The 14,262-nt window shown below is 41.4% G+C and overlaps 1 non-coding gene across 1 annotated transcript; it reads left to right on the top strand.

The window, feature by feature from the left end:
• Window positions 1–13,422: 13,422 nt before the first annotated feature.
• On the top strand, window positions 13,423–13,495 carry TRNAT-UGU. The gene has a single exon. It is a non-coding gene; the product is annotated as a tRNA-Thr (tRNA).
• Window positions 13,496–14,262: the final 767 nt, after the last annotated feature.

Genomic DNA, 14,262 nt, shown 5'->3' with positions numbered 1-14,262 from the left:
AGATCTGTTATTAAGTTCATATGTTTTTATTATTCATATTAATAACGTGATTTATTATATGTATAGTCTTCTTAATGTTCAACCAGTCCCACACTCTTTTTATAAATCAAAACTGGTCATAGTGTATGCTATTGTACAGTCTAAATAGATTGCTTACAACTTTGACTACCTACGAAGTTGAGAAAGATGAAGTTGTTCATGTCCTGGGACTAAAGCGGAAGGGATAGGGCAATCTTTCTTTTTGGAGCTGCAAGCTATGGGTTCTGTTGGGAAGCAATTTGGGAAAGAAAGAAGGAAAGTGAATGAACCCCTGTTTTATAGTGATTCCAAGTGTTTTCTAGGAAAGTGGAAGGCAACGGGAAAAAATATGGTTAGAAATAGGGTGATTGCGCTGAGGGAATTCGAAAAAAGAAGCTAGACACCTCCGGAGTGGCAAACGTTCAGGTGGCGGCTGAAAAGCACATGGGAAACGTGCCTGTTGCATTCCCAAGCTAAGTGTCACGAATGGCATTAATTTCCTTGAGTAGAAATAAGAAAGCAAGAAATGACTTGGCGCAGACTAGTACCACACCTTTAAAAATAGGACGTACGCCAAGGACCCCATGTCCACCTTTCGTTAGCTCATTTGATGGAGCGGAGGACTGTAGGGACAGGATGTCTGGATATCCTTAGGTCGCTGGTTCGATTCTGGCTCGGAGGAGGTGCTGCGGTTTCGTTTAAGCCAAGATATCTAATTGTAACTCTGTCTAAGATGTGCTTGTATCCCTGTTAGGGAAGGAAATGTACATTCACCTATAAGCCACCTTTAAACAATAGTCAAGATTGCCTCACCTCCCAATTAACTCCAAAAGGGATCTGAATCGGGGTTTAAAAAAAGAAGAAGAAATAAAGGGAGGACCAACCCAATCCTCTTTTCCACGTTTCGCGAAACTTTTCCAGGGGGCTAATACAATTTCGTCAACTACATTGCATTGAACTGGAAACTAACCTGCTCAAAAGGACACAATTTTCAGTGGAAACTAAGTAAACAGAAGGTAAGTGACTTCCCAGAGATCACATAATTAGCACGTGTTCCTGAATTTTCCTGAATTCAAGTCTAGTACTCTATAGAAGAAAGTGATGCCTGAGCCAGAGAAGCAAACTAATTCTCAGGACATATGAATATATATATATACACATACATATATATATATATGTATGTATGTATGTATATATGTATGTATGTATGTGTGCGTGTGTGTATTAATGAATGAACCTTACCCATCAATTATTTCCCTACTCTAGAGTTTTTGTCTTGTTTTGTTTTCCCTCTTCCTCACAGGAGAATGATGGAGTGCTCTTGGCTGTCTATTCTGGGGGCCTTTTCCTTGAGAGCAGGAATGACTCAACTCACTTAACATCAGGAAAGACTTTATTTTTAAGGCACAAAAACAGCACTGGCAGCCAACGCCCAGGTGATAAAGTGTAAGGATGGAAAGGTAGTTTCCACCAGCTAATTGATACCTGCTTTCCCAAGTGCTTTTTCCACTCAAGGGTCTCTCCATTGGTCACAGACACTTGTATTTATGATGTCACAACAAGTACAGCTGCGACAACCGTGTTGAGCTGTTGTTGAGAGAGACATGGAGGAAACAAGCTTCCCTCTACTTACTCCAAACACAGTAACGAACAGCATTTAATGTTTCATGGAATCCCAGGATTTTTTTAGAGGGGAGAGTAAGAAGTGAATCTCCCAGGCTATTAACTTACTTGTCATGTTGGAGACTTAACTGAGTGGTGGAAAGGATGTTGGACTTGGAGTCATGAAGACATGGCTTGGAATACCCTTTGATGCCTCTTACTATTTTGTATGACCCTGGGCAAGTCATTTAACTACTTTGAGGCTCAATTACCTCATCAGTAAAGTGGAGACAATAATAGTTGTAATACTTACCTCTCGGAGTTGTGACAATCAAAGAAGATGTTGTGTATAAAGCCCTTTAAAAATTTCAGCATTTCCAAATCACTAATAATAAGAGAAATGCAAATCAAAACAACCTGAAGTTTCACTATACTCCCTCAAAATTGGCAAAAATGACCAAAAAATGGCAGCTGTCAATGTTAAAGGGGTTGTGGAAAGATAAGTGCAGAAATACTTGTTGGTGGAACTGTGAAATGGTACAATCCTTTTGGAAAACAATTGGGAAGTGTGCAAATAAAGAGACTTAAAATAACTATACCTTTTAAACCAGAGACTCCATCACTGGTCTTATACCCCAAGGACACCACCAATAAGAAAAAAAATCCCCATATACTTCAAAATATTTGTAGCAGCACTTATTGTAATATCTAGGAATTGAGGGAAAGGAGATGCCCATCAACTGGGGAATGGTTTAACAAACTATTACATGAATGTAATAGAATATTACTGGGCTGCAAGAATGATGAGTGTAATGAATACAGAGAAAGATGGAAAGATCTATGTGAAGTAATTCAGAGTGAAGTAAGCAGAGTCAAGAAAACAATATATACAGTAACTACAACAGTGTAAATGGAAAGAACAATAACACATCAAAAAATCATAAATCAAAAGTAAATATTACAAAATTATAAAGATCAAACTGGACTCAAATGAAGAGATATGAGAAGACATCCCCAACCTACCTCTTCATGAAGGTGAGAGGTCCATAGGTGTTACACCTTAAACATGTTTTCAGATTTTTTCAATATATTGATCAGTTGTGCAGACTTTTTTTCCTCTCTAAAAAATATTCTATTTGTCATATGGAATGACTCTCCAGGAGTGGGGAAGAATATATAGGGTAACTGTGGTTATCTAAGAAACAGAAAATATCAATACAATTTTTAAAAATCTCAGCATTTATTAGAGAGAGCACACACATCTGGGATCAAAGTTGTATAGATGTATGATTGAAGAAATGGGCAGATATTTATATCTGGAAGTCTTGCTAAATTCTGCATTTAGATTTAACCACTTTTGCTCACAATATCCATTACCATGTTCAGTTCTGGCCAATAAATTTTAGAAAGGTGAATTGAGGAGATGGAGGAACCCTTAGAGAGGAAGGTCCCCAGGATGGTGAGAGTAATAAAGGTTAGGTCACAAAAAGATGGGTTGAAGGGTATTGAGCCTAGAGAAGGTGATCCCTAAGAGATAACCCTGATTTGCTCTCACTTATGGCAGACCATATAGATTTCTGCTTCATTGAGACTTTATTGCATCTGCATCACTCCTCAATTTCTAGCTTCATTTGTCTAGACAGGTCAGATTATACCTCTGTCTCATTCTTGTTGCTTCCTTCTAGTCACAGGAGAAGTTGCATCTCACCTAAGATAATTAGTGTTCTCAATCTTCATTCTTGAATCTTTACAAAATTTCTGTACTTCCCTATAGCCTGAACTGAAGCAATGACCAAAAGTTCCCCACAGACTTAAATTCTACAGTGCATTAATCTGACAACTAAGCTGAAGAGAGGTCAAAGAGGACAAGCACTGAAAAAAGACCCCTGGTGGGGGCGGAGCCAAGATGGCAGAGTAAAAGCAGTGACTTGCTTGAGCTCTCCCCCCAAACCCCTCCAAATACCTATAAAAAAAAACTCTAAACAAATTCTAAAGCAGCAGAACCCACAAAAAGACAGAGAAAAACAAATTTCCAGCCAAAGACAGTCTGGATGGTTGATCGGAAAGGTATATTGCGCCCGCCTGGGAGAGGAGTGCAATTTGGCGTGGGTGCACGGGCTGCAGAGACCCTGGAGCAGGCCTCAGAGGACCAGATCTCAGGCAGCTGTGGCAGTTTCCAGACTTCTCAACACACAAATGCCCAAAGACAACTTAGAAGGTCAGTGGGAAAAGTCTGTGACTGCGGTGGTGAGAGAGGAGTGCAGGATCCCAGCCCCATTCCTTGGGGCAGCGGCTGCTTCCTGAGCTTCTGGCCCACAGACTGAAGGGGAATTGAGTGGCTGATCAGAGGGGAATTGCAGGAATCTCTCTGCTGGTGCAGGATTCTCTTGCTTTGCCCGTGCTTGGATCTGGGTCACAGTTCTGGGTAGCTGTCCCGGGGCAAGGAGGAGCTTTGGCCTGGTGAAGCTTGTAGTGGCTGTGGAGAAGAAACCCTCCTCACAGTTCCAAGACAGAAAAGAGTGCTCATAGACCAGAGCACAGGCCAGGAAAGGAGTAAACACCTCGCCCTTGATCATACCACCTTGGAAGAACTAAAAATTTACAGGTCTCTAGAAGTATCTCTGAACACAGCTGCACAAAACCACTGAAGCTTGGGACAGTACATTCTCTACACTGGAAACAGACTTCTACCTTAACAAAGAGTTTATAACTCAAGTAACTGTCTGGGATCATGAGCAAGCAGCGCAAAAAGAGTCAGACTATATTATCTTACTTAGATGACAAAAAATATCAAAACATACAACCAGAAGAAGACAACGAAGCCAAAGCTCCTACATCCAAAGCCTCCAAGAAAAATATGAATTGGTTCCAGGCCATGGAAGAGCTCAAAAAGGATTTTGAGAAGCAAATAAGAGAAGTAGAGGAAAAACTGAGAGTGATGCTAAAGGAGACCCAAAAAAATACTGAAGAAAATAACATCTTAAAAAATAGCCTAACCCAAATGGCAAAAGAGGTCCAAAAAGCCAATGAGGAGAAAAATGTCCTTAAAAGCAAAATTAGCCAAATGGAAAAGGAAGTCCAAAAGCTTACCGAAGAAAATACTTCCTTAAAAATTAGAATGGAGAAATTGGAAGCTAGTGACAATTTGAGAAATCAAGGCACTGTAACACCAATCAAAAGGAATGAAAAAATAGAAGAGAATGTGAAATATCTCATTGGAAAAACAACTGACCTGGAAAACAGATCCAGGAGAGAAAACTTAAAAATTATTGGATTACCTGAAAGCCTTGATCAAAAAAAGAGCCTAGACATCATCTTTCAAGAAATTATCAAGGAAAACTGCCCTGATATTTTAGAACCAGAGGGCAAAATAGAAATTGAAAGAATCTCCTCCTGAAAGAGATCCCCAAAGGAAAACTCCTAGGAATGTTATAGCCAAATTCCAGAATTCCCAGGTCAAGGAGAAGATATTGCAAGTAGCCAGAAGGAAACAATTCAAGTATTGTGGAAACACAATCAAGATAACACAAGATTTAAGGGTTCGGAGGGCATGGAGTATGATATTCCGGAGGGCAAGGGAGTTAGGACTACAACCTAGAATCACCTACCCAGCGAAACTGAGTATAGTCCTTCAGGGTAAAATATGGTCATTCAATGAAATGGGGGACTTTCAAGCATTCCTGTGGAAAAGACCAGAGCCGAATAGAAAATTTGACCTTCAAATAGAAGACTCAAGTGAAACATTGAAGAGGTAAACAGGAAAGAGAAATCATAAGAGACTTATTAAGGTTGAATTGTTTACATTCCTGCAAGGAAAGATGATATTTTTAACTCATGAGTCCTTTGTCAGTATTAGGGTAGTGGGAGGGGAAAAAATTATGTATGATAGAGGGCACAGTGTGAGTTGAAGATGAAGGGATGATATCTGGAAAATAAAATTAAGGGGTGAGAGAGGATTATACTGGGAGAAGGAGAAAAGGAGAAGTAGAATGAGGTAAAATATTTCACATGAAACAGACAAGAAAAGGCTTTTACAATGGAGAGGAAATGGGGGAAGGTGAGAGGGAATGAGTGAATCTTATTCTCATAGGATTTGGCTTAAGGAGGGAATAACATACACAATGGGGTATGGAAATCTATTTTACCCTACAGGAAAATAAGGGGGGAAGGGGACAAGAGAGCAGGGGGTTGATAGAGGGGAGGACAGATTGAGGGAGGGGATAATCAAAAGCAAACACTACTGAGGAGGGACAAGGTCAAAAGAGAGACTAGAATAAATGGGGGGTAGGATAGGATGAAGGGAAATATACTTAGTTTTTCACAACAGGACTACTATGGAAGTGTTTTGCATGACTACACATGTATAACCTGTATCAAGATGCTTGCCTTTTCAGTGAGGATGGGTGGGGAGGGAGGAAGGGAGAAAATTTGTAACCCAAAGTTTTCAAAACACAAGTTAAAAAAAAAATTAAAAAAAAAAGAAAAGAAAAAATGGATTATATAAAATTTTAAAAAAAGACCACTGGCCATGGTGAGCAGGAGGTCAACTGTGACTGACCTTTGAGAGAATACAGTCAGTTGAATGGTGAGGGTAGACTGCAAGGATGTAACTGCTATAGACTTTTCCAAGGCATTAATGTGTGTTTGTGTGTGTATATATAAACATATACATATTAGGGGAAGGAAAAAAGAAGAGAAGGAAGGAAGGAAAGAAGGAAGGAAGGAGGAAGACAGAGACATAGAGAGAGAGAGAGTCAGAGAGAATGACAGAGACAGAAAAAGACACAGAGACATGGGAATGGGGGTGGGAGTGAATCAAGGGCACTGGAAGAAAAAGTAGAGAATAGAATCAAGGACTCAGGTACAAGGATGACTACCCTAGTGAGGAATCCTGATACCATTTCTGTGGCTGGAGGAATTCAGAAAGTACTTAGCTTAATAACACTAAAAAAAAAAAATTAGGTTTAGATTTAATGAAAAGTCATGTGGGATATTCTCAGGATTCTCTTGGAAAAAGAGAGCTAAGTCACATGCTCTAAGTGTAAGGCCAGGAAGCAGGACTTCACTGGACACACACAGTCTTGGAACTTTATGTCCGTGTAGCACACCGTGAGTAAAGGGAGGCAGCAAGAGATGCTATAACCAGGCACAGAAGGGATGCTAGTTTAGCTGGAAACAGAGAGAAGGAGTCATGCAGAATACAATGGTTAGAAGGAAAAGCAGCAGTGGACAGGAAGCTAAGAGGGGTGAAAAACTGAGAACGGAAAGTCTGAGACTTTAAAGGTGTTATTTCGGTGTGTGTGTATGTATACATGTATGTGTGTATGTTTGCATGTATGTGTGTGTATGTGTTCGTTTAACTATTTGTCTATTCGTTCGTTCATTCCTCTGTTCCTTTTGCTTGTGTACTGCACAAGGATCTGCACTCTCTCTGGTTTTCTGCACATCTATTTTTCTCGGGTGATCTGTTAAGAATTCTTAGCCACTCAGAGTTGACTTGGGCGCTGTCACTGGTTGAGGCAGACAGGCAACTCAAAGTTTTAGTCTCTTTCCCAGTTGAGTGGATCCCAAAACCAAAACACTGGTGGACACCTCTGGAAGACAGGAAGGACTTGGCATATTGAAAAAGTTCCTTCTGTTCATCAAAAGTGTCTATCTTTATTTGGAGGTGGACCCAGTCCCTGGAATTCAATGCTCAAATTTTCTGGAACTGAGGACTAAAGAGAGAGTAGAACGGTGACAGAACTTAAGAGGCCTTTACGGAACCGCTTCCACTTCGCTTCCAGATAAACTCTTTCTTAGCAACTCCCGAGGGGGCCTCCCAAGCTGAAAAACCTAACTACAGAGTACCTGTCCGTAATCGAAGAAGGTAGAAGTGAAAACATGATTCATTTGTCCAGCCACCTGAATTCTTCAACAGGACTAGGCTTGTCCAGAACTTGATCCTGGGATCTCACGCACCCAAACTGAACAAATCTTAAACCTAGACCGACAAGCTACGAAATGAAAAGCTTTCTATTTCCCCGAAGCGTTTTAGAAAACAGGTAACCTACTGTTTCTTGGATATCTTTATTCGATTATAAGTCACCACACAAGAGCAAGAGCTCCCTAAAATTGCTCTTTTCCCTTTCCATTATTCTTCCCTCCACCTTAAAACCACTTCCCCACATCTCCTTCGTTGCACTCCACACAACTTTTACCGTCGCTCCCGCTTCAGAAAGGACACAAAAGCAAAATTCCAACATCCTGCACCACAGACTCGAAGACCCAAGGTGCTCCAAGTCCTTTCTATCTAAACTCGCCGTCCCTCACAATGCCTGCCCCGGAAACCAGCGCTTAATGAATCTGGCCTCTCCTACTGCTCCAAAGCCACAAGAGCAACCATCACCTTCACCCACCCGACAAGGACAGTCAAGCCTAGATGCGTCTTCACAACCACCTCCACCTCATCCTTGCTTACCAGTAAGGATTATTAGGTAACTCTCATGACCTATACAACTTTGTTCAAAACAAAAATCAGACAAGTTCAGTCAACTGAAACTTAGCCGACTTTGCCGTTTATTCTTTCAATTAATAAATCAGTCCGACACTTCTTTTCATCCTCCTCCCTTTCTTTCCTTCCCCTCCACCCCATCCCTCCTGCCCAAAGCCCCAATCATTCTCAGCTACTTGACTGTAGAGCCCAGGATGATTTCAGTGTCACCTTAAACCATTAAGTGGTTTTCCAGTTCATAGGTAGGATATTGGATAACACTGGCACTCAGGGACTGCAGGAAAAGAGAGGACCAGAGTTGGGCAAGAAGAGATAGACAAAGATGGAGAGATAAATAGAACTTGCCTTAGGGGAGCTGAAAACCAAGTGAAGTGTGCAGTGTGGCATGTGAAAAGGTGAAGAAGATACCTTGGACAAGATCCTTAACCGACCTAGACTGGTTGTAGGGAGCGGGAAGTGGAGGTGGATGGGTGGGGGCTGTCAGCTCTAGGCCTAGGGCTATGATTCTGTGATCCTACACCAGTGTGGACAAATGTAGACAGGTGTCTCACAGGCTAACCAGGCAGACTGGGGAGTCCAAGGTAACTAACACCTTGGAAAACCAAAAGTCAATAGAAACCATGCTGAATTTGAAGTGAAAATTTTCTCTTCTGTATCATATTAGCTGCTCTATCTTCTCAGGCCACTGTAGATTATGGCATGTGAAGGACAGGGACCCACTTCAAGAACCCAACTGCACCCCTGAGACCTGGCTTTTCACACTATCATATACCCTGGACTAGTTCTTTGCTGGACACCTCAGTATCTGAAATGAAGAAGCTTGCCAAGCCAGCCCAGGAGAGCTCGGACTAAGTCTTCCCTAGAAAACATTCTGAATTGGATGGAGACAAATTGAGGTGAAGAGAAACCTAGGTTAGATCTTGCAGTGGAGGAAGTAACCCAATTGCCACATGAGAAGGGTAGCTGGCATTCCAAGTTGGTGTTTTGTGGGTAGTTAGTTCCTGGTTGGTTTCTTATTATGGCTGTGAAATGCTTCTCTTCCTGGTTTTCCAAAATCCAATTGGCTACAGATTCTCTTTGATGAGTTCAGAGAAGCAAATGAACCCATCTTTGTATATTTGTACCCATGGAGTTAAGCTAGATGTGAAACAGCAAGTAGAGTCTTAAAATTGGACAAAAGAGAACAGGAAAACCTGAATTTTCATGTAACTCTGCCTTTAGGAGGTCCAAGAAGCCTCCATCATTTAGGTTTCATAGTTTAGGTATTACAGCACTGACTTTTTTTCCCCAATAAACCATTGGTCTCGAGTTCAGATCTAGCTGGGCCCTATAGTTTACTCCCCCAGCTCCTTTAAAAATAAAAGTTTCCCTCTCACATCCTTTCTTAGGAATTTCACAGTCAACCTCAAGCTCTCCCCTTTATTACTACACTGGTCTCATATGTAAATCTGTTCTTCATATCTGGAATAAAGGAGTGATTCTAGTGTTCTTTGGAGGGAGGCTATAGTCTTCCTATACTCTGCCCTCATCGGAGACCACCATCTGTAGTATTGTTTTCACTTTTGGGTAGCACTGTATAGAAAGAATGTTAGAAGTTGGACCCTGTCCAAATGAGCTCAATCATAGGAGGATCTGTTAAAGGAAATGGTAAGGTTTACCCTCTGAAGGAAAAGACTTTACTGAGTCATTAACAGGTATGGGAAGGCCTACCTCCTAGACCATGAGACCATAGAGATCGTCCAGATAGAAGGGACCTTAGATGTCATCTTATCCAACCCCCATATTTTAGCAAATGGAAGTCCAGAGAAGTTAAGATACTTGCCCATAATGCACACACAAAACCTAAAAGCTTAATAGGCATTTAAACTCAGGTCTGTAGGTTCCAAAGGGATTCATTTTTACCCTCTTTGGCAACAGACTGCAGAACAAGGATGGAAGATGCATATATTATTTTCCTTCCCTCGTATTTCCCAGTTGACCCTAATCACAGAGTAGATAGGCAGAAGAAAGTTTTGTACCTTGGTAGAGAGGTCTAATGCAATTAATTCATTATTCTCTAGTCTTTTTACAAGGCTAGTTTGAAGGGCAGCTAGGCGGTGCAGTGGATAGAGCTGAGGACCTGAGTTCAAATGTGACATCAGACACTTACTGGTTGTGTGACCCTGAGCAAGTCACTTGACCCCCAATTCCTCTCCCCCAAAACAGTATGAGTTTCAATCAGGCAACTGCCAATGCTTCTTTTTAAGACCATTGTCAGGGGAGATGGAGTGCTCAAGTGCCCACTTAAAAACACAATACTTTCGGAAACACAAGATAGCTTGAATGGAGTTAGAGGTAAGAAATGTCATATTTAGCTAAGAGTGCCTAATAAGGTGCAACTTGCAAAGAGGATTGGAGAGAGGGAAAGGATTTATTATAGTTGGAATATAAAACGGAATATAAAACAGAGAGACAGAGAAATTTAGGGATAGCAGAAGGTCTAGAAAGTAATGGAGTCTAACTCTTGTAAACTCTAGACCCTAGACATTCTAAATGTGACTTTAACAATTTTTGTCCTACCATAAGAAGGGGTTGAACGGTTTGCTTTACTTAAGATGAAGTTCTTTCTGTCTGAAATATATGGTTAATCACATCCTTTTCAAACCAATGATTCCTTGTTTTTCTAAGGCCCCACTGTGGTCTAATGGGGAAAGATGAGGAATTATTTCAAAGAATCTGGGAGTTCATCAGTAAGCACCTATGCCTTCTGCAGACTAAATATATAATATGTCTAACATATATGCTTAATGATGTCGAAAAAAAATGGAAGAGAAGTGTGGTTGAAGAGAAACGTGGTGAAAGTTCACGTTTCATGCTTTCCAGTAAGTAGAGTTAAGCTATCTGTTCTAAGCGTGAGGTGATTGGCCGTGATTTCACGGTCTCCGACCTTTATAACCAGGTTACTCAGATTTAGCACATGCTAACCGAACCCCGCCCCCCCCAAAGTAAAAACAAAACAAAACAAAACAAAACAAAACGTAAAACCATGGAATTCCAGTACAGTGGTTAGGCAAGCAGCAGGCAAGGAAAAGAACGAAGAGGGTCGGGAAAGACTGAAACGTGAAAGTTTGAAACGCCAAATGAGAGTAATTTGTTCGTTTATTTGCCTATTTATTAATGTATCTGTATATGTGTGCATTTATCTATTTTTCAGGTGTCCGAGTTCTTCCAATCCCTGTGCACATCTGCTTTCACCAGGTGATCTGTGGAATGAGTAGCCTCACTGTTAGTAGGATGGGTCTTGGGCTTAGAGTTTCAGCCTCTTATGCGACTGAGGACTGAAGGGAATGCAGATAGAAAGAAACACTGGTGGGCACCTCTGCAAGGCAGGAAGGTTTGGCATAATGGAAGCATTCGGTCTGTTTTACAAAGAAATCTAGTTTTATTTGGTAGTGAACCAAACACTAGGAATTCAACATTCAATTTTTCAGAATATGAGGGATAAAAGGAAGAGTAGAGCGGTAACACAAAAATAGTTTACAAACTGTAATGAAGAGTTTACAAGCTCACTTAACTTTCTATATTTTTATGCTGTTTCTTACCAACTCGTAACTTAGTCTCACAAAACAGCTAGGGCTCGTCCGGGATTTGAACTCGGGACCTCTCTCACCCTAAACGAAAATCATACCCCTAGACCAACGAGCCACGAATTGAAACAAGTAACTCTTCCCCTAGAAGTATATTAGAATACACACAGTACACTTCTTGCCTAAGAAATATTTGGTTTTTGGAGTTATTACTCTGACGGTTCCCTACAACTGTTTTCTTCTCCCCTTCGGTTGTTCCTCCTTCATGGGCCACCATACACTTCTCACCGCCGCTCTCACTTTGGAAAGAACATAAACGCACTTCAATGTCCTGTGGCACAGACACAGCAACCTTGGACACTGTATCTTTTGCCTTCAACATTCCTGCCGTGGAAACACGCGCTTAGCAAACAAATTCTGTTCTCTCCAGCTGCTACAAAGGGACAAGAGCAACCATTACGAGCACGCACCCCTAGTCCCACGATGACAGCCAAGTTTACACGCTTCTTCCCACCTGCTCCTACCTCAAACTCGCTCACCACCAAGGATCATTAGGTAACTCTCAAGATCTTTCAAATCCTCCTTCAACACAGACTCTAAAGCAAACGGGGCAGGTCCGAAGTCAAATTACATCTCGCTCACTTTGACCGTTGTTTCTTGATTAATGAACCAGACGAACGCTTCTCGCCCTCCAAACTTTCCAACCTGCCTCCTCCTAAACCACCAATCATTCTCTGGGACTTGACTATTCCGCCTGGGATGATTTCAGTGTGATTTCAGATGATTTCAGATGATTCACTTTAAGCCAATGTGTGGTTTTTCAGATCGTGAATAAGCTACTGGTTCACCCTGGAGGCTTAAGAAGATGGCTGGACAAGAGAGCTCTTGAGTCAGCCAAGCTAGCCAGTGGGGTTCCTGTCTACACTTGTCTGTCCTAGTCTAGAATCATAGATCTAGATAGAGAGCTGGCAGAGATCTCAAAGGCCATCTAGTTCAGCCCCCTTTTATAAATGAGGAAACTGAGGTTTAAGTGAGTTAAGTGACTCCCCAAAGGCATCGTAGTCATTTTTCACAACACATACGACACAAGCTACTTACTCCCCCAAGTCAAGTTCTCTTTATCTCTCTGGACCTGCCAGTCTCTTCTTGCTCATCACAAGGTCCAAGGTAACCTGAAATTTTTCCAAACTTGATATAGTTCACGTTAATTTTGCAGTGAAGGAGTGACAGTTTTCTCTTCGGTATCGTATCGGGTGTTCTCTTTTTAAAATAAGAATAATTGCTAGCAATTTATATAGTTTTTTAAAGGTTTGCAAAGTACATTACAAATGCCATGTTGTTAGATCCTCACAACAACCCTGGGAGGTATTTGCTATTACGATTCCCATTTTACAAATGAGGAAATTGAAGCAGACAGAGGTTAGGTGACTTGTCCAGAGTCACACAGCTAGTAAAGGTCTGAGACTGAACTGAAACTCAGGCCCTCCTGATTCCTTCTTTCATTGCTTTACCTGAACACAACTGAGCTTTTTTCAACCCACTTTTGACTGTAGAGTCTGCCAGTTATGACTATGAAATCCTACTCTTCGCATTTTTCTGTGATCCACCGGGCCTTGGGCTCCCTTTGAGTTTAGGAAAGCCTTGTATATGGACCCGGCCTTGTATATTTGCACCGCAGAGCCAAGTAGGTGTAGAAAAATCCAGCGTTCCTGGAATCCTGCCTTGATAGAGGAGTTACGTGTGGGCCCCATAGCTCAGGGGTTAGAGCACTGGTCTTGTAAACCAGGAGTCGCGAGTTCAAATCTCACTGGGGCCTTTCATTTACTTCATTACTTTCACTTGTTATTTAACTGAAGGTTCACTCCCACATTCTTCCTTAGGAACTCAAAGTCAACCTCGAGTTTCCCCGGCATACTGTTCTTGCAGGTAAAAACCTGAAAGGGAGTAGAGATTTTTGAAGCAAGGTGATAGTTTCCCTATACTCTACCCTTGTTGGAAAACACATCTGGAGCGTTGTGTCCGCTTTCAATTTAATTCAATAAATATTTATCAAGAGCCTAGTCAATCCTACTTTCTCAATCCTCATTCTCTTTGATCTTTCTGAAGCCTTTGAAATTGTCCTAGATACTCTCTTCTCGCTTAGATTTTCGGAACACTGCTCTTTCCTGCTCTTCCTCTTTCCTATCTGTCTACTTCTCTGTCTACTTCATTTAATCTTCCTCCAGATCTTGCCCTCTAATTTTAGGTGTCCCTCAGGGCTCAATCCTAGACCCTCTTCTCTTCTCCCTCTATACTAATTCACTAGGTAATCTCATTAGACCATGGATTTAATTATCATCTCTAACCTGATGACTCTCAAATCTATTTATTCTTTCCCAGTCTTTCTGCTGACCTCCAATCTCTTGTCCAATTGCCTTTCAGGCATTTCAAACTGGATGTCGAGTAGACATTTTTAACTGAATTCTTCTAAACTGGAGCTCATTATATTTCCCCCTAAACCCTCGACGATCCTACCTTCCTTATTACTGTAGAGGACTACACTATCTTTCCAGTCCCTCAGGCTCCTACCTAGTCATTCTGGAT

The sequence above is a fragment of the Vombatus ursinus genome, unplaced genomic scaffold (assembly GCF_900497805.2).
Source record: "Vombatus ursinus unplaced genomic scaffold, bare-nosed wombat genome assembly UNPS02014894.1, whole genome shotgun sequence".
Taxonomy (NCBI): Eukaryota; Metazoa; Chordata; class Mammalia; order Diprotodontia; family Vombatidae; genus Vombatus; species Vombatus ursinus.
The sequence above is the reverse complement of the archived record's forward strand: the minus strand, read 5'-3'. Positions and strand labels throughout refer to the sequence as shown.